This window comes from Miniopterus schreibersii, assembly GCF_964146895.1.
Source record: "Miniopterus schreibersii genome assembly, chromosome: 5".
NCBI classification, from domain to species: domain Eukaryota; kingdom Metazoa; phylum Chordata; class Mammalia; order Chiroptera; family Miniopteridae; genus Miniopterus; species Miniopterus schreibersii.
This window is the reverse complement of record NC_138106.1, coordinates 55,244,916-55,268,213: the sequence shown is the minus strand read 5'-3', so window position 1 is coordinate 55,268,213 and position 23,298 is coordinate 55,244,916. Positions and strand designations below refer to the sequence as shown.

At 43.6% G+C, this 23,298-nt stretch overlaps 1 protein-coding gene across 2 annotated transcripts in view; it reads left to right on the top strand.

The window, feature by feature from the left end:
* The window catches only part of GTPBP8 (GTP binding protein 8), a 202,298-nt gene that overhangs the window by 77,234 nt on the left and 101,766 nt on the right, over positions 1-23,298 (top strand). The window contains exon 6 of one of the 2 annotated variants that reach the window (XR_013998905.1): positions 14,465-14,564. The exons of the other annotated variant lie outside the window; for it this stretch is intronic. The gene's annotated coding sequence lies outside the window, so the exon portion shown is untranslated. The remainder of the gene's footprint in view (positions 1-14,464; positions 14,565-23,298) is intronic. 2 annotated transcript variants of the gene reach the window in all.

Sequence of the window (23,298 nt, the reverse complement as noted above, 5' to 3'; positions counted from 1 at the left end):
CTGCTCTAGACTCGTGCAAAGAGGGAAGCCGCCCGGAGAAGGTCACGGAGGAGCAGTCTCAGCCACACTGCTCTGAAATACCAACAGGGTGTCTTTCCCCCGTACTTTCCTCCCACACAAAGGTTCCCAAGGAGCCAGGAGATGGAGATGGAGGAAGCAGTCTGCAGGGGTGAGACCAAGGGAATTTAGAAGTCATCTGTATAAAGGTAATTTTTAAAAAGGTATCAGGGAAAAAAGGAGAGAAGTCTGGGGCTTCGGAGAGAACATATTGAGAGGAGGCACAAGGAGGAGCTCATGGGGGTGGCTAAAGTGCTCCTTAAAGATTCCTGCTTCCCTCCTACAAACAGTAATGAGCGCCTCCTGGATGCCAGGCACTCTGCTATAGACCGAGAGGCAGAAATGCATAGGACCTAATTCCTCCCCTCAAGGAAAGACAGAGGAAAATAGAAGAGCTTCTCTTTGCTGCTGGCTAAGTGCAGCAGGATTAAACACATTAGTCTTCAGTAAGGCCTCCAGACGTCTTGGAGAGGAAGTCTAGTCTGACTTGGGAAAGGAGCCTGAAGTACTGAAATTTTTAAAGAAAGACACATTCCTCCCAAAATGACACCGGAAAAAAGGAGAACAAGTCAACTCCCAAAGTCTCTTTAAACATGTGGCTCAAATGTGAGATTAGGGGTTCAGCACACAGTTGTAATGCAAATTATCCACTCTGATACCTCTCCTTTCCCCGCATATACATCCCTGTGCGTACACACGCACACACTCACACACACACACACACACACTCACACACACACACACACACACACACTTCTGCTGGCCGGTGAAGGATTGACCTAGTGGCTGCTGGCCCTACCACTGTACTTCATTGTACTTCACTCTTGATCAGAAAAGCATTAGAAGTTCGTTACAGAAACAAATCCTAGCAGAGTCTAGTACATAAACCAACTCCAACCGATCCTCCCTTCAATGAAGGAAGGGTAAAGGAATCTGACAAACACAGATTTAATTTCCTGTGAAATGCACAGGGGTTTAGAGACTAGGAAAGAAGCAGGATTTGGACAAATACATTTGGGTTTTATCACACTAGACACATAAACCCTTTTGTTGTGCTTATCAAGCCCCAGGCCCCCTGGCTTTCACCCATCCTTGACATGAGCTCATATATTTTGGATCTGGGCTCAGCCCTTCAGCCCTCCTCTTCCCCTTTGGACTGCCTCTCCCTGGGGGACAGGAGTCAAAGCAACTTTGCTCGTATGATGCTGGGATTTAGGTCACACCAAGCTATCTGTCCCAGTGGTCACTTTCCTAGGTCACTGTCCCACTTTCACACTTTCTCTAGATGTAAGCCAGTTAGTTGTCTGTCTGGAGCAGAAAGGGGACTCTAAAAGGGACCCCGCTGTTACTCTCCATGCCTCAGCCCCCCAGCTGCTCCTGAGATCTGTTCTCTTGCTCCCTGAAGGAAGAAATGAACTTTCATTCCCTCTCCGGCCTCTGCTGATACTTATGTCCCAGCTCAGTTCCCAGCAGCCAAATGCATTTTTCAAAAAGACCACAGCTGGTGTGTCAGGGCCCAGGTAAAAATATTAAAGTAATCCAGGGAAGAAAAATCCCACAACCTGTCGGGTGTTGTTTTCACACAGTTTTCTTCTGCCCATCCTTACATGTTCAGGGTTATTCTTCGTTTGCCCTCTGTTGCCCTCTTTGGCCATTTCCTCTGCGCTTTTTTCTCTATACTGCTTCCCAAAGCATAAGCTGTGTGTCTATGATCCTGAACAAAGTTGATTCCTAAGTTTTGAGGGTTTTTTTCTTTTAAGGACATTTCTTATACAAAACACAGCCCTGGCTGCAGCTGGAGGCTGCTGGGATTTCTGTGCCTTGTTTTAATGCATGGCCCCTTTCATGAAACCCTGGGGAGTTCCTCCGGGTGGGGGTGGAGAGAAGAGGAGGGGGGAGGCGTGAACCTTTACACCCAAAGTGGGACTCTGAAGAATTTACAGCGTCTTTTCTGGAGACCGTTAAGATTTTATTGCCCTAGTACCAGCAGTTACAATGCTCCATGGAGCTCAGGGCTCAGCCCCTGCCAAGCATCCTCCAGCTCACAAATGCTGGAAAGAGGCCAACTCCACTGCAAGTCCCCTTCAGGAAGCAAGAGGGAGCTGGCTTCGGTGGGAGGTGGGTTGGAGGGAAGATAGAAACCTAGAAAGTAAGGCTTTATAAAGTCACAACTTAGGCTTCTCAAACAGAGCTGGCTTTGGGTGACTTTCTACCAGTTCCTCACTTATGGTATTAAACAAATAACCACTCCAAGACTGGGCTTCCATTCTGTAAACTAGAGAGCCTGACGGCACCGACCTTATTGGATTGATGTGTAGGAATAAATAAGATAAAGCTGTGAAGAGTTTAGTACAGTGTCTGGCTCAAGGTAAGAGCTTAATAAATATTATTTTATATTGATGTAATTATAAATGATGGCACTGCAGGAAAGGAGAGACCACCAAGCTCACGCCTTCTCTGAATGTGAGTGTGTATGGCGCAAAGACATTCTTTCTCACCTCTGAGAAACTCCCGTGGCAACTCTCTCACCCAAGCCTGCTGGGTACCTTGGGTGGAGGGGGAAGCCTTGTAAAAAGGAAGAAAAGTGAAAGAAAAAAGAAATGATAAAAGTCAAAGGGATTTATAGGGGAAATAATTGGGAAGAGATATGCAAATGAAAACTAAGTGAAAGAAAATGGAAATTGTCAAAGATAGGGAGAAGTTTTGCAGCTGGACGGAGACTGAGCAGGAAATGTGGACAGTGGCGAGAGGCCTAGGTGGCTGGGAATGCGCAGGGTTTGGTTTGCTGGCCAACAGCTCCTTCAGGGAGGTAATGGTTCTAAAAGCCGGGAGCCTGTGAGCATTTAAAAGGAACCTAAGCAGCAGAGCAAACCTTCCTGCAGAACATATAACCCCTCTGTATAGTTGCTGTCAATCACAATTCCCCCTCACAGCCCTCACCACCCACTCCTAGCTGCCACAGCCTCACACCTGCGGACTTGACTGTAACCCTAAAGGACACTGTGCTCCCTAAGATAATGTTCGACATCTTGTGGCTGGGTACGTAGCTCTGCTGCAAGGGGTAGGACTAAATTACCCCATGCCTAGAGCTTGGTCAATGCTTAATAAGTGTTTGTTGAATGAATGAACAAATGAATTAGCAATGTTGTATACCTGAGGCAGGCCTACATACAAGCCATCCAACAACACTGCTAATGGCTACAGGTTTTCTTTTCGGGGTGGTGTGTGTGTGTGTGTGTGTGTGTGTGTGTGTGTGTGTGAAATGATCTGGAATTAGATAGTGGCAATGGTTGTACAACCTTGTGAATGTGCTAAAACCCTAAATTGTATACTTTAAAATGGTGAATTTTATAGTATGGGAATTATAGCTCAATGAAATAAATTTAAAAAGCATTTCTCTTCTAATCCTTTTTCCATCCCTTTGCTCCTTCTCAGACTTAAGGACAAAATAATGACCTTGAAAAGTCTCTTTCAAGTTCTTCTTGGATTTTTCAGTTCTCTTGAAATCTAAGTGAGACCAAGGATGGTTAGATCTCACAGAAATGAAGGGGCTAAATAAGAGGGGCTCAGTTTTCTCTTGAACTGTGTAAACTTCTCATGCTCTAGCAGTCCTGACGCGGACCTCTTTGCATGGTCCAGCTACTGAGGCTCAGCAAAGAAATTCTAGGGAATCAATGGCAGTATTACCTACTCTTAATGTATGTTGGCCATCAAGTGCCTTTTATGAAGCATCCAGATAAACAGAAATGATTTGCCAGATGGGATGAAGAAGAACGAAATCTATCAATAAATTCACCTGCCCTTTCAAGCTCCCTATCCACGCAGAATGTTTCCCCACACATGCCTCTACCAGCATAGACACCTTCCCAGTACTGGAATTATTGCTTTCTATGGACACTTCTATTTTGTGAGATTGTGTGGTTGACTTATACACAGCACAGTTCTCAGAGTATTTCGTGTGGAGCTTACTTCAGTTGCTTGTTTAATACTGGCAAAGGAAACTTCTAAATCTTAAGCACTATTCAGTGCATCAGTAAAGACTGCCAGACAAACAGGATTTCATGTTTGGGGTTGGTATCTGCTCTATTCCTATAAAATAAAAAGGGAATGAGTCCATACCTGTCTTCATCTCATTGTAAGGTTTGGGCCAGACCCTGGGTCTCCAAGGAAAGTTGGAAAAAGCAGGCCATCTTATACTTCAAGTTCCTTCTCCAGCATCGTATTCTGAGCAGAGTAAACATGTGAAAAGCTGAAATGCTACTTACTCAAACATAATCTTGTACTAAACAAACAAACATTAAAATATTTATTCATTCAGAGGCTTTACTTGAACTGAAGGACAGAGAGAGCTAGTTTATTGCCCGAGGAGTTTCTGAATTCAATACAACTTTTCACAACTCACTGAGAATCTCAGTTACCAAACCTACAAAGTGAGATTTAACCTACATCTTGGGTTTCCAATTTTGTCACCAATAAGGCTCCATTCCTATATTTTTGCAGTGTCATCATCTGCCAACCAGAGCCGCAAATCTGCGTAAGCTCTCAGTGCTAACAACTGCATTTCTTGGCATTGTCATCAGTTGGGAAGTTTGTTGAAAGTTAAATGTATGTTTCCTTATAGACTTTTAAAGTTATTGAAGAAAAGCTTTTAAACACTTTTTTTTATGCCTTTGAGGATCCCCTACCTGCTCAAGGACCCTAAATTGGGAACAGCTGACCAGATTATCTGTGAGGCCCTTCCCAGCTTCAAGATTCTCCAAGTCTGGAAAACTAAGGGTGAACAGGTAAATCATGAATTACCTGGATTTGGCCCACCTTTCAGCCCACCCAGAATATTCACCTGAAAAGCGGAGTTGCCCACTAGCTGGACTGTCCACTCAAGAACCAGCTGTTACTGTCCTTATAGTGAGGGGAAAACAACGCAAAGCCAAAAATATGGTCATTTTTTGGATTTAAATCCTAGTTAATTTCCTCCAAATGTCTTTGGTCTAGAAATGTGAAGGGAAACAGCTTTTCCTTTACCCTTTCCAACAAGACTTTGTGAATCTAGGAGATGGAGAGAAAGATTCTTATCAGCTGTGCCTCAGATATTAAATAATAAAACTCTTGAGCTCAGAAGGACTCTGGAAAATCCTTACACAGAGGGAAAGAGCCATTGAGCTGAAATTCAAGAGAAAGGCAAAGGAAGGGAAAGAAAGAGGCATCCAGAAACTTAGAGATACAATAGCTTCTTTCCCCAACCCCTGTCCCCTTGAGAGGGAACAGAGGCCTGGATCCCACACTCATCCCCTGTGTCTTATACCTTTTAATAGCATATTTGGGCTTTCAGACACTGTGGGTGGCAGTGTTTTATTATTAAACCTCCATTGGTGCAGGAGGTCCAGAGTTGTGCTCTTTGCCATAAGAAAAGACAGTGATTTCAGGGTCCTTCTCACAGTGGCCAGCATGGGCACGGGTGCTGTCTCCAGTGTCAGCAAGCTTGCAGTGTGGCTCACCTTAATCATTTTTATTAAAACGTTTACTTTGCTGTTGCCTAATTTAAAGACCAAGATCAATTTTTTCCCTTTAGACTAAGGAGCCTTTACTCATTTGGTGAGGGAGACAGCTCAGCTATTCATTAGGAACCTACCTGGCTCACTGAGAGTTTTGTACCCCTTCCCAATCTCCCGGGAAGACATTTCCAAAGCCGCAATTTGTATACTTTTTATTGCACCTCACTAGTCCTCGCTCTTCCCCGGAGTAGCTTAAGCATTATGGTTTGCCTTCCTTAATGCTCCTTCAACAAAACGCCCCGTGTTTTCAGGCTGACCGTGTTCGTGGGGATGTGTGAGCCTCTTCCAAGAAGTTAATCCATTTCCCAGAGGCTCCCAGCAGAATCTGTATATTATTTGCTTACTGGGTTGATTTCATATTGCTCCTCCAAAGAAATTGGAAAATTGTTCAAAGAACTTCTGGAAAATAAGTTTTCCTGAAACACTGCCTTTTTTTTTTTTTTTTTTTTAAGATTTTGCACTTTTTATGGTATTTTTTTGGGTTTTTTTCCCCTTTCATTTAATCAAATGTATGTTTGTTTATTTATTTATTTATTTTACATTCAATATTATTTTGTATTAGTTCAGGTGTACAGCGTAGTGGTTAGACCATCATATACTTTACAAAATGTTCCCCCGATATTTCCAGTGCCCCCTGACACCACACATGGTCATTACAGTGTTACTGACTGTGTCCCCTGCGCTGTACGTGGCATCCCCGTGACTATTCTGTGACGCCAATCGGAACTTCTCAATCCCCTCACTTTTTACTCAGCCCTCCAACTCCCCTCCCCTCTGGCAACCCTCAGTCTGCATTTCGTTTATCTCCATCATCATTGTCGTGGTTATCTCTGTCGCTGTGCTTTAAATCTTCCTATAAGCAGACAATAAAATGGACTTCTGGTGTCGGAAAAGCAAAAGATTGCTGGTTGCCACAGTTATTGACAGTGTGCTGCAGCCGGAATGTGAAGCAAAGTCAGGGTTACTGTATTTAAGGAATAAATGACACTCAGGACAGTGACCCTTCCCCTTCAACTCCTGTCCTGGGCAGCATCTTCAAATACAAGGATGGGCCCTGGCCTGTGTGGCTCATTTGGCCGCTCGTTGTCCCGTGCACCGAAAGGCTGCCAGCTCCGTTCCCGTCAGGGCACATGCCTGGGCTTCGGGCTCGAGCCCCTGTGAGGGTGCAGGAGGCAGCTGACCACTGTTTCACTCTCACATCATGTTTCTCTCTCCCTCTCCCCCTTCCTTTCTCTCTAAAAATCAGTTTAAAAACCCTTAAAAAATACAAAGGTGAAGAGAGAATAGAAACAACTCGTGAACTCTGTTCCATGCTGTGAACTGCGCCTGGGTCTTCTCAGTAGTCCTCACTTCAAGCCCATCACTGGTGTTATCCCACCTTTTCACATTTTTATCCACCATTGCTAAGAGTTAACCACTTTATCTTCTTGGCATTGTGCAAAGCTCCTATATTCATTTGTTTATTCCCCTCTATCCCCGTCGCCACTCCCATTTCACCACTACACCCCATAAGCAATGTGTTTAATGTATATTTGAATATATTCTTGCCATAAATATCACTCTGTGTGTATTTTTATTTGCATAATTGGATTTCACATTTTAATCTCTGGCGTGAGGATCCATTTCGCAATCAATTGTATGCCATAGTTTAATGGGCAGAATGTTTACTTTCTGAGTCAAAACGTAAAGTAATGGTGCATAGTACAGTAAGTGGTATTTAAATTCGATGAAATTTGGTGTTTAACACGTTCTGTTTTATACTTTCCCCCCTGGAGTACCAGTTTAAGACCATGCATCCCCATGTACTCATTCTCTCTGTGGCTCCTTATTGCCCCCGGCACTCCAGGGTGGGCAGGTCTCCACCGTGCTTCACCTGTCCACTCCCCGATACCATGGCAGTGCTGGAATAAGCACCCTTGTATACATCCCCTGTGGGCTATTGTAAGCATTTCACTGGGATAGTATATCTGGGAGTAAAGTTGCTGGCTCACAGGTATGTAAATATTAATTTGACAAAGGAGAGCCAGATTGCTTTCCAGAATGGCTACACTATCCATTGTCCACTAGCAGAGCATAAGCGTCCTCTGTGCCCATATCTCTGCCAACACTTGGCATTATCCAGCTTCCTCGTTTGACATGTGAGAAAAGAGAAGTTTGCATGAATGGATTCTCTTCCCTTTTATCAAAACATAGGTGTATAGCGAATGGTAAGAGTCTGGACTATGCCAAGATGCCTCTGTGGCCATTTAGATGAACTGTGTGGTTTCAGTCATTTCAGAATGTCCCTTAGCCTATCTAGGCACCAGTGTTCTCATCCCTTAATTAAAGGAGTAGTATTTGATGATGTCCAGGGCTCTTTTCAAATGTGTAATTCTCCAAATGTGAATATTCTAGTACATCACTAATAATTGCCCCTGATGGCCTCCCAGCGCCTCTGAGCTTCAAGATGTTGGAAATGATGGGCTGTTCTTTGTACCTTTTCATCTAAGGGACAGAGAACCTAATGAGTAATCAAACACCCGTACTCGATGCTACCCCCTTTTATATGAACCTCCTCTCCCAATCTCTCCCCTTCCTCAACTGAGACAATGCCAGAAATAAAAGACGAGGTACACAGTGTACTTTTGCAAAGCCCAAGAGTACGTTAGATTAGGCTTTGTTCCTGTCTGAAAAGTGTTATGTGAGGGATGGATCCCATCATTTCACTAAGGCAAAGGCCAAGCACGGAAATGACATCACCCAAACAGGGAGAAGCCAAAGGTCTCTCCTCGGCCATTTCTTGAATAGGGGCAGAGAACTGAGATATGAGTTGGGGGTTGCTTTGAGAGCTTTGATGGCTAACTGATCGCTCCCCACTTGTTTTTCTTTCCACTGGATGAGGTCTGCAGACCCTCCTCCTTACAGCCACTGCCTGCAAGGACTGTTAGTGCATGTGCATGTGTGCCGGCCTCACCAGATTCACTTCTGACAGCTCCCTAAGGGCGACCAGCCCTTCCTGGGCCTCACAGATGACAGTCTGGTAGTTTCCACCAGCAATCTCCATTTTCAAACCCATCAGCCCCTTCCCATGTCACATTTAGGTTGGGATTCCAAATCTCGGAGACCTGGAGAGGCTATATTTTTGGCTGAGTTTCAGCTCCTTATCAGGAAGAAAGAGATAAAGCACATCACTCACTATGGCGGAAAATTCCAGGGAGAGATGTTTCAGGCCCTAGGCTCTCATCCTTAGGGTTAGAATCTCTTCTGTCTCTCTCTCCTGGACCAGTATAGTTCTAGTATGAACATCCAATACCTCTGTCTATCCCAGTATTGTAAAGGGCAGGGTGGGAATTGGTACTGAGAGGTACTCAACTAGACACGCACATACACACATACATATATGCTGTCTCATGTAATGCAAACACTTTGTTACCCTAAACAAAGGAGACTTGGCCGGCTCTTTCACTCTTGCCTTTTCCATGAGCAGTCCCAGTGAGCCCCTTTGTCAGCAGCAGGATTCAATCTTCTCCCCTCCATAGCCAAGTTGGGAGATTTATTTTACTCTGCTATGGCCCAAGTTTGCTTATTGGGAAAATCTGCTTAGCCAGTTCTCATCAGCTTTGCTGGGACCTGGATTGGAAATTCAGTATCAGCCCACATGGAATATCGCTTTGTCTTAGCTGCAGGATTATGGCTCAGAGTTCCGACACGCTTGCCTTCACTCCCTCCACAGGGTCATCTCAAGGACACATGGGGCCCTGCACTGCTAGGGCTGGTGGGGGAGTGCTCTACTCTGGGCTTATTGCTTCTTTTTTAAACTTTAAGTAATAGCATGTTATATCAGAAAAAAGTGCACAGGGAAGCCCTAACTTTAATCACACTAACGGAGATGAATGACTAGCCTCATCAGTTCACACCAAGTGTTTTACCAGAAGAATTTTGAAGGAAAAAACATTCTGTGATTTTTAGAGCTCTTTTTTAGATGTGGAAATTGCAGATACTGGATTGTGATCCTAATTAGTGGAAAAGGCATACTCAGCCTTTGGCACCGGAATGATATAGATTTGAATCCCATCAGGCTGATTTGGAGGAAGTTGCCTAACTGCTCTGAGGTTCAGTTTCCTCATCTGTAAAAATGAAGGTTATAGTAACTATCTTGCAGCATTACTCAGAAGATCAAATGAGGCATTGCATGTGCAGCACCTAGCTGACAGAGAAGAACCAGCCAGTGTACCTCACAGCATCAAGAGGCATTTCCCACTAGGAACACCTGACTCTTACTCACCTGGGTGCATATCTACCCCAAGATTTAATCAAACTTTGAGCCTAGTGACTAAACTCATATTACGCAAAAGTCCCAAACCAGAAATAAGAAGTAAAGTATAAGTGCAAGGCACTGGCATTTTACATCCATCGTCTCTGTAAATTCTCACAACACTATAAGGAAGGTGTTATTTTCCACATACTATAGATGAGGAAACTGAGGCTGGGAGAGGTTAAATGATCACTCAAGGTCACATAGCTAGTAAGTGGAAGAGTTGGAATTCACTTCTAAGTCCAACTGAGTACATGAACCATGCTTCTTACCACTACAGTATCTTATTCCCGCTGGTAAATAAATGTCCATCATAGATTTGATATAAGAAATCCTTAAGCTCACGGTACGTGGAAATGAAGCGCTACAGCTGTGGAGCTTTTGCTGGGAGGGCCTTGGGGCCCCTTCACCAGTCTCTTGCCACAGCCGAGTCCCAGTGCCTTGCGGTCATCCACTGGACACATCAGGCACAGGGCCAGGAAGCCACCATCCTTTTAAGAGCTCGCAAAAATGTTTTAATGTGTCATAAAATCTGAAGAAAAAAATGAATATACTATATACCAATGGAGTTATAAAGGATAATTTTTAATACTTTTATGTGGAGGAAGGCATACTCGAAGTCAGAAGTAGTTAGGGCCCATGACTATCACAATGGGACCCTGCCTGTTTTACATAATGTAGGAAATTACACACCATTCAGTTTACATAATCTAGAAAGTGTATGGTGTGTAATTTTAATCTGTGTATAGCATCATCCCCTCTTTCATTCACTCTTGGAGTTATATCATTGCAGGAAACATTTGCTTCTCTTGGCAGGCTGTTCTTTTTGGCTAACATAAAAGTTGATACAAATATGTCCAAATACTCAGATATACAAATGTGAACAGATACTTAAAGCTCAAGATACACAAACTTTATCCAAGAATTGTGTACCCCCACACAATTCCATGGGCATCCATTCCCAAGCACCAGGGGGCAGCCCCAGGAACTTCCCTGTAAAATATTCACCAACACGCGCGTGCACACACACACACACACTTCTCCAACAATAAAACAAATAGACAAGGAGCCAAAAAGATCAAATTACCACCCCATGAATAGTTACAAAGAGAAAAATCCCAGATTTGGAGCCCAATCTGCGGTAGGTAAATACAAGGGGAAGTGGGAGTGGGGAAAATGATGAAGCTGTGCACATTGAGCCAATGTGTGTATTATTTTTTTTTTTTTGAGGTCCAAGATCAGGATGGTCATTAATGATGGCCCTCAGAGTTTCCCCAGTTAGGCATCCCTGCTCTTTGAGAGCTTCTAGATTTGCACAACCAGCAAAAATATCAGGTGTGAGGACTCAGTTGGGGGTTGAGAGGAGGGGAGGAGGGGAGAAGATAAGAGCTTTTTGAGGGGTTCCATGGCTCAGAACAAGTTCAAGTTCAGAAGCAGCTGAGAAGCTACAAAAGAAGCTATCTCATTAAGTGGACCCTCCTCACGTCCTGCCTTTCCCACTCCTCCCATAATCTCTCCCCTCCATAGAATGTACCCAGCAAAACAGCTGGAAAAAGGGGATCAGCTGTCTTGTTCTTCAAAACCAAGTTCTTTTTTGATTAATTAAGGATGAATATGTGAGGCAATCCCTGGACAAAGATATCTTCTAGGCCTGCCTGTTTGGAATCAAATCCCAAGCCCGTGCTGATAAGATGTATACTCGTAGCGGGACTTTGGGCTATAATATGGCTGCTGTAATAATCATTTAACTAGACTGTTGGAGGATTAGGTGTTTGATCCATAATTCATTCCACAAAAATATAATGCCTCCTATTGAAATAATAATAATAATAATAATAATAATAATAATAATAATAATAATAATAATAATAGCGGGGGTAGGGAAGAAGGAGGAAGAGAGGAGCAGAGGAGATAACTGTACCTGGCGTTGTGCTGGGTACTTTATCTGCAGTGATCTCATTTTGTCCTTACAGCTTCACGAATCAGGCACTGTTATTATAGGGAAGGAATTTTACAGGCAAGGAAAGTGAAACTTGGAGATGTTGAATAATGTACCCAAGTTATCACAGCTAGTAAATAGATCAGACACACTGTAACTCAAATCTGTCCTTGTTATGTAATTTACGTTGCATTTCTTTTCCTCATTGTTATTTGTCATTTAGGTTTTTCACCCAAAATTTTAGCTACTAGAAATAATATGACAATGCACTTTTTGAACGTAAAGCTTTTCTCTTATTCTTGATTATTTTCTTAGAATAAATTCACAGGAGTAAAATCAAATGGTTTAAATATTTTTGGGGTCTCATTATGTATTGCCAAAATGCATTTTTTAAAGGTTTTGCTAATTTACACTGAGAACATCACTGTATGAGTGACCTGTTTTTCTCCAATCCTTTCCAATACTGTCTAATTGCTGATGAGATTTGGCAACTCTCTGGACACGATTCCATGGTCAGTGTCGAAGGTTCTCAGGAATTCCACTTCAGTGGCCAGTAGCATCCAAAAGTTGTGGACGCGCTGGATTGTAACAGGCTCCCTGAAGGTCCACTACCTCTTATCCCTCTTCCATCTTTTGGCCAGTACCTATAATTCTACTTTAGGGACTCATCCCTTTGGCTTAAGTTTAGAGTTTTTCTAAAATGTTCCCTGGAAGGTGTTACTTTTAAATGGTTATCAATATTTATATTCTGACTTGAAGATGAAGAACCAGATTATTTTGAGGAGAAGGAAAGGAAACCAGGAGACAGTGACTGGAGTTCTGGGGATGAGGGGTGAAGGTGGAGTTGGGGAGAGACTGGAAGCAAAGATGTTCCCTCCCCATCCAACCAAGGGTACACTCTGTTTTTTCCTTCCCAGAGCTAGTGCATAGGAAGATAGTTTTCATTCATACATTCATTCATTCCACACACACACAAAAATTAGTGCTTACCATAAAGTAGGTAGCATTATAAGTGCTGGAGAGGGACACATCAGTGAACAGAACAAAGTCTTTGTCCTAAGGATGGTAAGTGAGAAGAGACATTCAAAGAAATATATAATATGATGACAGAAAGTAATAAATGCTATAAAGTGTTGCCTCTAAACAGGGAAATTGTCAGAAACCAGAGTCTCTGAGAAGGAATCTGTGGGTAGATAATCTACAGACTCAAGGGTTTGGGGCATATACCTGAAGATGGGGGATATGGCAGGAAAATAAAAATTACAGGCAAATCAATCAGTAGCAAATCAATCAGTAGCTTTCTGACTCTTAGAAAGTACTCTAGACCCCTTGGTTTCTCCCAACAAAGATCTATGATTTTATTTTATCTTTAAAATTAAATTTATTAGGGTAACAGCAGTTAATAACATCATATAAATTTCAGGTGTACAACTCTATCATACAAACAAAGACCTATGATTTTGATTACCAGGTCCCTCCCTTGGCTGTAAAAATGCAGCTGGATATGTTGGTACTGTTCATGGCGGTTATTCTGTGTTTACAGTGCATTGTCCCATAGCAGGAGCAGCAGAGCTTTTACAGGCTTTCCTCTGAGAATGCCTGCGGTGGGAAGAGCAGAAAGCCCTGAAAGTCTAGGCTTGCCCTCTCCTGAGGCTCCTGACTGCTCTGTCCTGGGCCTCAATTAACCCCAATTAAGCAGAATGAGTAGTTTGAGTCTAGAGGGAAGGTCTCTGTGGTCCCTTCCAACCTTGGCCCTTGTTTGCTACCCCAGTTTGCATTTTGCCTGTGAGGTTTATGAGCACACAGCAGGATTAATCCATCAGCTCAGCTGGGCTGGGAGAGGAAGGGCGGCAGGCGGAGGAAGCATCAATGGGATTGCACTCCAGTGAGCACTGGAGAGGCTCCATTCATGGCCAACAAAACTGGGAGAAGCCTAGGACTTAATCAGCCAAGGAGGCTCCAGCAGTAGGGACAAAGGAAATCACAGCCTGAGTTGGCAATCCAGGCACAGCTTCTGCATTCTCCCTGGGACCTGAGTGAACGCTCTCTCTCTCTCTCTCTCTCTCTCTCTCTCTCTCTCTCTCACACACACACACACACACACACACACACACACACACACACACACACACACGCACACAGAGAGGCTGAAGGGATTACAGGTTTCCAGAAGAGGAAGACCAAGAGGCAAAGACAAAGCACCTAAGGAATTCGATGATAGCTGATCTGATTGAAAAAGAGCCTCATTTTAACACTGCCTTTTAGGCCATGCTCTAGGAATGCTTATAGTTGAATTTCTTTTTAATTAAGATTCTTTTCCACTTAATAACTAAAAAGCACTTCGATGAGGCTCAAAATGAAATTTCTGCATGAGTTTCTGCATAAAATCATTTAGGGTCCTGGAGATACTTTAGTTTTAAGCATATTGTAGCAGTTGCAGTACTTTGCGCCATGCCTTTCTGTGGAACATCTAACTAGGCTTTGGGGGTTGTTTTGTTTTGTTTTGTTTTTGTTTTTAGTATCCCACATCTTTCTAGTGAAGCAGGTCGAGATGATGCATACCCCATTTTATAAGTGGGGAAACTGAGGTTGTGTTTCTGTGGTTGTTTTTTATATCTACAGTACGCTGCTATAGTCGCCAGGCCAACTTCACCAGCAAGTGTGTGGTCACTGACCTTGAGCTGATGGTGAGAATGGGCAGATTTTCCTTATCTTTCCACAGGTAAGTGCCAAAAGGAGGGGAGCAATTAGGATGCCAACAACCACTAGTAACCTTCTGGGAAGCAGGGGCACGATGCTCCCCCTTGCACGCTAATCTAAATGCCACACTGTTTCTTCGTCAGATGCTGAAAAATAGTATTAGGATGACTCACAGCATGAAATTATTGCTGGTTTTTGTTTTGATTTCACACGTTTTTCTCCATGTGACCTTCTGCTGCCCTGCACTATAATAAATTGCATTTTTCTGAAGACAAGTCAGAGTAAATCCACATACATGATTATATATTAGCATTTCAACTAATGGGCATTGTCTTTTAAAAAAAGGAGCTGGAGCTGTCAGCAGTCTTTTGTGCAATCTTCAGCTAAGATATTTACTATATAACTTTAGGGCAAATGTTTTTGGCTGAAAAGTCTAGGGTACAAATGAAAAGAAGAATCCTACAAGCAAAGAGCACAGCTTATTGTGTTCAGTTATTTCTTCACAAGGAATGGGTAAGAGATGTGGGGTTAACAATTGTTGCATTGTCATGACCAATAGATGACAGGCATGGTTTCTTCTTTTAAAATATGATCTCTGTAGCCACAATTAATTGGAGGAAAAATCATGGAGAAGGTATTTCTTTCTCTTGGGCTCAGCTATTTCCTTTGCGGTGCTACTCTCCCTACTTGTGATTTGTTCTTACCTATGAATTAGGTGGCCCTTGTCATTCCACCAAGAGGCTCTTGATCTTATTAGCCCCAGTCCTGATGTTCCCCTGAACAGCACCCCTGACGTGGGACCAAACCCACTTCCTCTCCCTTCGTCAATACTTTCTAATCTACGGTCCCGATTTTCTAGTCCATGTGTGACTTCCTGGTGTTCGATCACTTCAGGCACCATCCTGGAATGGAGAACTTTAAAATCCTCACACAGGGTCTGCTGGTGAGCTGAGTCTGGCCCCTCAGATCTGTCTTCCCCACTGTCACAGCGGGAGCCCAAGCTCTTGCCAGACTTGAGAGCAGAGCAAAGAAAGCTGTCGCAGCTGTTAAACTATTGGGAATCTCTTTGTAGAGAAAATCCTTCTGGGGGCTCTGTTGCTTCCTGATAGTTCTCCTAGTGTGAATTATTCAAAAACCTCCAGACCCCTTCATCATCACCCACTCAGCTCTCTTTCCTGAGAAGAAACAGCCTCGTAGACCTGTCAGCCCTGTGCAGTTCACCCCCTACCTCCAAGATTACTTACGGCTTTGGTGGCATCTTCCATTGGAAGAAACTGGAGGTGTTTAGCACAACTGGCCCACGTTGGGCATGGTATGTATGTTGGCAGAGTTGAACAGACGGCCAAGATAGGGACTATCCTGCTGTAAAATTCTAGTAAAAGTCAGCCTGCAGCTGGGAGAGTGGTCTTCAAAGGGTGGGACAGTGGTTTTCGTAGGGTGGTCCCTATTCACAGCGGGCTAGGAGGTGTGTGGGAGGGAGGTGGGTTCTTCATATGGTAAGTGATGCAGTAAATGAGTCGTGAGGTTGCCAGTGTCAAAAACATTTCAGAGCTTTGGATAAAAGCATAGTCTTGCCAGGAAGCAAAGGGATGGCTATTGTCTTTGAAGAGTGTCTTCTGTGGCACCTGAAAATGGGCAGCTCAGCCTATGACACACAGGAATGCAGAGAAGGTCCACTAATGGTCCAGGCCTCAGGGACTCATCACCATCCTTCCAGATTTTGAATCCTGACTCTCCTGACATCCTTAGAATAACATTCCCCACACTCCAGGTACCTACGCAGAAGCTCTAAGCCTGTGTACATCAGAGTTCCCCCACCACCGCTCACACACACACACACACACACACAAATCGATGCCAATTTGTTAATTAACCCTGAGAAATATAACTGGTAAGAGTGCTGGCCATTGACTTTGGCCTAATCAGCACATTCCCTCAGAATGAAGGATGTGGGTTGAGCGTCAGAAGCGTCTCCAGTAAGCAGAGTTAGGCACTCTCACCCCGTGAGAGGCCAGGAACACCTCTGTCCGGGATAGTGCCTGGGGTGCCTACCAGTGTTCGCCTCTACAGATCTCCTTCCTCCTTCGTCTCAGAGCTGAGCGTTTCCCCTTACCCACCCGCTCCCCAGACAGAGGCATTCTCTGAACAGTGTGCATTCAGCTGGTTGGCTTCTGAGCACCGTCCTGCCTGCTTCCCTGAGGTTTCTTCTAGTTCATCTTGATTGGCATCTTGGGTCTTCCCAAGTCTTTGACTCACATATTTAGGAACAATTTCCTGGTTTACTTCCACAGATGGCTAATCACATTCGTTATGTATGAATTTTAGCAGTTTAACTCTAACAACAATATGTATTTCCAAACTCTTTTTAAAAAAATGTTTTTATTGATTTCAGGGAGAAGGGAGAGAGAGAGAAAAACATCAATGAGAGAGTCATTGATTGGCTGCCTCCTGCACGCCCCCCGCCAGAGATCAAGCCCACAACCAGGGCCTGTGTCCTAACTGGGAATCAAACCATGATCTGCTGAATCCTAGGTTGATGCTCAACCCCTGAGCCATGCTAGCTGGGCGTATTTCCAAACTCTTAAAACATATTTCACTGTGGTCTCTAGGCCCTGCAACGTCTTATAATCCTGTGATCTGCTGGTAAGTGCCAACTGTCCCAAAATTGCAGCTCCTGGGTAGCTGAGGCTGACACCAAAATGGTGTGTTCCACTTATTGCCCCTCTTCTGAATTAGGCAGTAGCCTTCACTCCTTAGTGAACCCAGCTGAACATAAGAACTGCACATAAGAACTGGGTAATAATTGGCTGAGTCCCCAAACAGCGACCTTTTGAACAACAGAGGCATCAAATAAGCGATGAAAGCAGCTACAAACAAATGCGTGTGAACTGGAAAGTTTGCCACCCGGGTCCTCGAGCAGGGCAGGGCGGAGCTGAATTCTCTGTTGAGGTCAGTTTATTAGCGGTAGCTTTCAAGATGATCCCAGGTCCTCAAGTATCACTTGCTCAGCAAACATCTCCTAGTGGCCTTGGACGTGCCAGGCACGGAGTGTGGGCATAGGATGGGTGAAGGGGAATCGGACTTGGGGTGTGCACCCCAGGAGCTCACAGTCTAGTTGAAGCGGGAGCGTTAGCTTGCTTGCTGGCAAGTGGTCCCTGGAATAGGTTATGGGAAAGTGACTGGCAGGAAGAGGAAGGCACATTTGGAGCTACCTGGAGAGGCATTCAGCCTCGCAGGCCTTCCCGCAGGCGCGGGCTGTTTTTCTGCACTGGGAGCCCCATCCCCTTTCTCCCCCTAGCTCTCCCACTCTTTCCTCCGGGCCTGTGGAGTCTGGCTGTTGTCCCCATCCGAGGGCTGCGGCTGCTGAGCTACGGATGAGTCACCTCCGCCCACTGAGCTGCACCCCTTCCATGAAAGGAACAGGGATTTCCAGATTATGCTGAAGTTTGGGCAGGTTTATTCATTTATTTTAAGAGGTTACAGAATGAAAACTCTTGTTTGAATATGAATGGGCTTCCACACTGCTTTTTAAAGCACAAAGATTTTGTTAATTAAGAAAAAAAAAGCATGTATCCTGAAACCCTGAGACCCCCACAGCTAGAAACCTTGAATGAGTGAGAGAAAAAGCATGTAAACTTAGCCTGGTTTAAAGAGCTAACTAGGAGAGTTGTATTCATTTTGGCTAATGTGAATTCCAAAACCAAGGGAAATGCTCCAAGAACAGACTCTATTGTCCATAAAATGATAACCCAACATATTATGAATTTGACAAATAACTTAGTGTCAGTCACCTTAGAGAGCACTGGAAATACTGAGCAAGACACAGTCTCAGCCCTCGTGGTTCCTTGAGGATATCTCTTCAAAGTAAAAGGCATAGCTTCCTAAAGGTTCTGCCAGAACGAAACTAAAAGTCTCTCTCTCCCCCTGCCTCTCCCTCCCTTACCCCACCCCCATCCCCACTCCCACCTGATGATAGTCATGGGCAGAGTATGTTGGCATTTAGCACACTGACATCCACAATTTGTTGTATGGATTGTATCAGTCAGGATAGACTAGGTTATACTGTAGTAACAAATAACTCCAAATCTTAGTGGCTTAAAACAACAAAGGTTTGTTTTTCACTCAAGCCACATATTCATCACAAGTCAACAGGGATCTTTGCATATTTTTGTAACTAAGAGACCCAAGCTGATGGAGCAGCTACCATCTGGAATGTTGCTGGTGGTTGTATCAAAGGGAAAAGAATGCTCTGGAAACTCTCAGAAACAGGCTCTAGACTTCAGCCTGGAAGTGTCACATGTCACTTCCACACAAAATCCAAAGGCTATAACTAGTGACAAAGCCCCATTCAACCATAAAGAAGCCAGGAAGTTCAATCTTAATCTGTGCCCAGAATTGAGGAAAGTGAAATATTTAGCAAATAGCACACCATAGTGACCACCACAGTGGTGTGTAGTGGGTTAGGCCAGTGAGCAATTTCAACCTCTCTAGCGAATTCAGCCTCCTCAGCCTCACAGGAAAGCAGGAGAAGCATAATTACCACTAGGTCTCTAGAATGGTCTGATCCCAGGTGGCCCTTTGTGCCATTCTCCAGACACAGACAAACATCCACACACAAAAAATGGAGATAAGGGAGTTGTGGGGATAGAGTGATGAGGTAATTAAATGCAGAGGCTTCAAAGGCAGACAGAATTGAATTTGCATCCTGATTTTACCATTTATTACCCATGTGAACTTGGGAAAATGTCTTAATTTTTCTGTGTCTCAGTTTCCTCATCAGCAAAATAGGACTAACGAAGCTTACCTCACAAGTTTATCATTAGGATACCCTGAGATAAATCATGCAGATCCTTTACCCAGTGCCTGGTAACTGACAAGTACTCAATAAGTGACAACTCTTATTGTTACTGATAGGATTGGAATAATAAACAAGTATCAGTGCAGTGTCTGAAAGAAATCATGTAGCAAATCTGAAAGATATTTTTAAAAATTTTATTTATTGACTGACTTTAGAGAAAGAGGAAGAGGGGAGAGAGAGAAAGAGAGTGACATCAATTTGTTGTTCTACCTATCTGTGCATTCGTTGGTTGCTTCTTGTATGTGCTCTGACCGAAGATCTAACCTGCAACCTTAGCATATCGGGATGACGCTCTAACAAGCAAGCTGCCTGGCCAGGGCCTGAAGGATATTTTAAAATGGTTGCCTTTTCCTTGAGATATTCTACTAAGGGTCAAGAAAAGGAGTGTGGGAGAGATATGCACAAATAATGCACACAAGACAAGTCAATGGTATGACACAGCGGGTATGCATTTATTGACATACAATCTTCAGGGATTCTATGGTGAAGTTCCTCTACATGCAGCCCTAAATATCTTCTAAGATTAGAGGGCCTACTCTAATCTTAGACATTTACTGGGTGCCTGCTATGCACAGGCACCTCACATATATTTTTCTGTTTAATTATGGTGGGAAGCCCATCAGCTCATATTTGCATGCCCATTTGATGAATGGGAGCCTTTACTGCAGAGTGGGTAAGAGCACAGACTCTGGTTTCAGATTTAAATCCAGACTCTACCAATAACCAGCTGAGTGACCTCAGGCAACTTACTTTACCACTTACTCATCTGTAAAATGGGAATAATAATTGCATGTCTTGAGGTGGCTGTGCTAACTAGACAAGATGATGTAAATAAAATGCTTAGCCCCATAGTTAGCAAGTAACAGGCTGGGTGGACGTTAGTTACAATTACCAAATATGAGAAAATCAAAACTCCAGAAACGCAAGTCACTTGCCTGACATCACACGGTTAGTAATTAGTAAAGTTTAAACTCTGGTCTTTCCAAATCCAAAGCACATGGGCCTGCGTTTTACCACATTATTCCATTTATTTACACTCATCTAATTACCCTGAGGACCACATTAATCTTCTGAAGTTTGGGTCAGGCAGTTCTCAGGGCTAGCTGAAGAAAAGCAAGACCTTGCAATAAGTGCACTGAGGCACTGGCGGCAAGTCAATGGGGTGACTCCATTCTCCGTGCTGGTCCAGGCCGGCTCCTGAGAAGCTTATCCTGTCGGAAGCAGGAGATGTTAGTCACAGTATTGTTCACCCATTGCAAGTGCCTGCACCCCATCAGGCTCCCTATCAGGTGATTCTCTGTTTTCTCATTTAATTTTCACACAGGCCTACCAAGGAAGTACTTCCTTTCCCCATTTTACTCAAGAGGAGACTAAGAATCAAAGGGTTAAGTAACTTACCCAAGGTCATGCAGGGTGAATAAATTAGGTTGAAAACAGCCTTTATGCACTAAACACTGTAATCTCATTAAAAAAATTATTTTAGTCAACATTTTCCCAGATCAACAGAGTAATAAATGTTCATTATAGAAAGTTTGGAAAGTAATGCAAAGTGTAGAGAGAAGCGGGAAAAATGATCTGTGACTTTACCATTCAGAGTTAATCACTGTTAACTCTGGTATAGTTCCTTCAAGTTTTTCTTTGTTATTATCTAGTTGAGCTCGTACTACAACAGTATGTGATACTGTTTTCAGGAGACCAAGAATGTAGCAAAATCTTTGGTTATAAGAATTCAAGAACTGATAATAACAGCTGCCATTTATTGACTATTTCTATATGCCTAGCACTGTGACAAATGGTTTTAATTAAAGTATCTCTTTTTATCTGACCCAAAAAATACATATTACATAATTAAATAATCAGAATATTTATGCAACTAGTATTTTAATGCACTCCATTTCTTAAGAGAAAGAGGTAAAAGATGACAAATAAGCTGATAGATCTGATTTATTTTAAAAACTCAAACCAAACATTGCCAAGCTGTGGCCTGTGGTCGCCATAAATTTCCTTCTGTTTTCCACCCCTTTTCCATCTGCCCCACAGTGAGGATTAGAGTCCATGATGACGGCCACAGTGATGATTCATAAGCATCACAGATCAAAGGAGGTTTAACTACACGTCCCTCCCTTGGTTTGTGCTTGGATAGGCCAGCACTTGAGCAGCTCGGATTACGGGACCACTCAGTGGATGTCAGAAACAGGAAATGAACCACAGTTCCCTAATGTGACCTGGATCATGTTCTGCCTTTGGTCATTTCTTCCTTTGGCCTTTCTTCCTTTGGTCATTTTTGCTGGCTCTACAGTAGCCCTCTTGTCCCTGGGATCTGGGCTTCAGGACTACCTTCTCTGCAACCCTCAGAAACTTCCATCAGCCGTTGACTAGGTGGAAGATGGTAGCTCCACTGCCTTTGGGGGGAGTCCTTGCCCTGTGGAACAGGAAGAAAATGAAAGAAAGGTCTCTCTGAGATTAATGCAAGTGCTCTCAGCCAAGTAAAATCTCAAAATAGCCTGCATGTGATAAGAACACATGACCCCTAAAGGTCCTAAAGGGAGCTGCTAGGGGAGGCTCTGGCTTCAGAGATGCTAAGGTCAGGAGTGGACTTTTGGGTTTTGCTGTTTTGAGTGTTTAAAGACTAGGTCTGTGTTTTGACAACTGAGCTCGCTAATAGCCAGCCACTTGAAATGCTGCTTCCAGCTCTCTGTTTGTTTTAAATAAAAAGATTCAGCCAGTAATAATGGGAGGAGCTGCAAATGACTGCCCCAGTTGGGAGTGCCTGCTTGTTTTTCCTTCTGCCTGTGTGTGCTGATGTCCCGGCCACACTCACAGACTCGCACATGTGAGGACATAGCCCAAGGGAGCCCTAGGTCTGTATATTTACATAGGAGGTGTGTATAAGAGGGTGTTCAAGTATCAAAATACACAGGTAGCCATGGGTAAAAAGAGTGTATCTGTTGCAAGAATTTAAATATACCGTGTCTCATACATTCATTTCTTTTTCCATTCCTTTGACAAACTTGATTGGGCACCTACTGTGAAAACCACTGTGCTATTTGCTGTGAGACATGCTAATATTTCTAAAAGATGGGCCTTTATTTATATGCTCCCCCTCCATGAGCTTACCATCTGCTGAGGGTACCTGTCTTATCCTTCACTAAAGCATACACAAGTCACCCACTGTGAAAGATAGTGTAGGATAAATACCTCAGGAATGGTATTGAAGATAGGTGCGGCAGGAATCCAGATAAATGTTCATTTCTGGCCCAGAAGACATCAAGGAAGATAGGTAGAGGAGGAAAAGAGGGACGAGGGATCGCACAGCAAATATCCAGAAGCAAAAGAAGGCGTGGCACATCAGGAATTGCAAGTAGACTGGAGAGCAATCACGTGGAAAGGTATATTGAAACAAAATTGGAAGCTAGGTGTCAGATTGTATAGAGCCTTGAATGCCAAGTTCAGTTTAACTGGACATATACAGATGGGGGTGGGGGTGAGGAGGTCAGGGAGGTACCTCCCAAGGTCTCAGAAATTTGAGAGATAAGGGCAACATTAGAGCAGAGAACAGCTCTTCACTTTCTGAATGTGTGCTGAACCAGTAAGTTATCACTATACCCTAGGGAAATAAATTCATACAGGATTTGTCAAAGTTGTAGAAAGGAGATAACCGCACAATAAAAGATAGCTCTTTAAGTCAAACCAATTAAAAACATTAATTAAATAATGCTTATTTTTTCACCATGGTCTAGTGGAAAGTTCATTACAGCCATTGATATGGCTAAGTCCCCCCTTCAACTCCAAGGTCACCAAGGAAGCTTACAACTCTCATATGAGTCTATAGAAGAAGAAGGCACCAGAGGCTACATTGGTGCATTAGCTGCCACCCTGGCCTTGCACACTGGTCTTT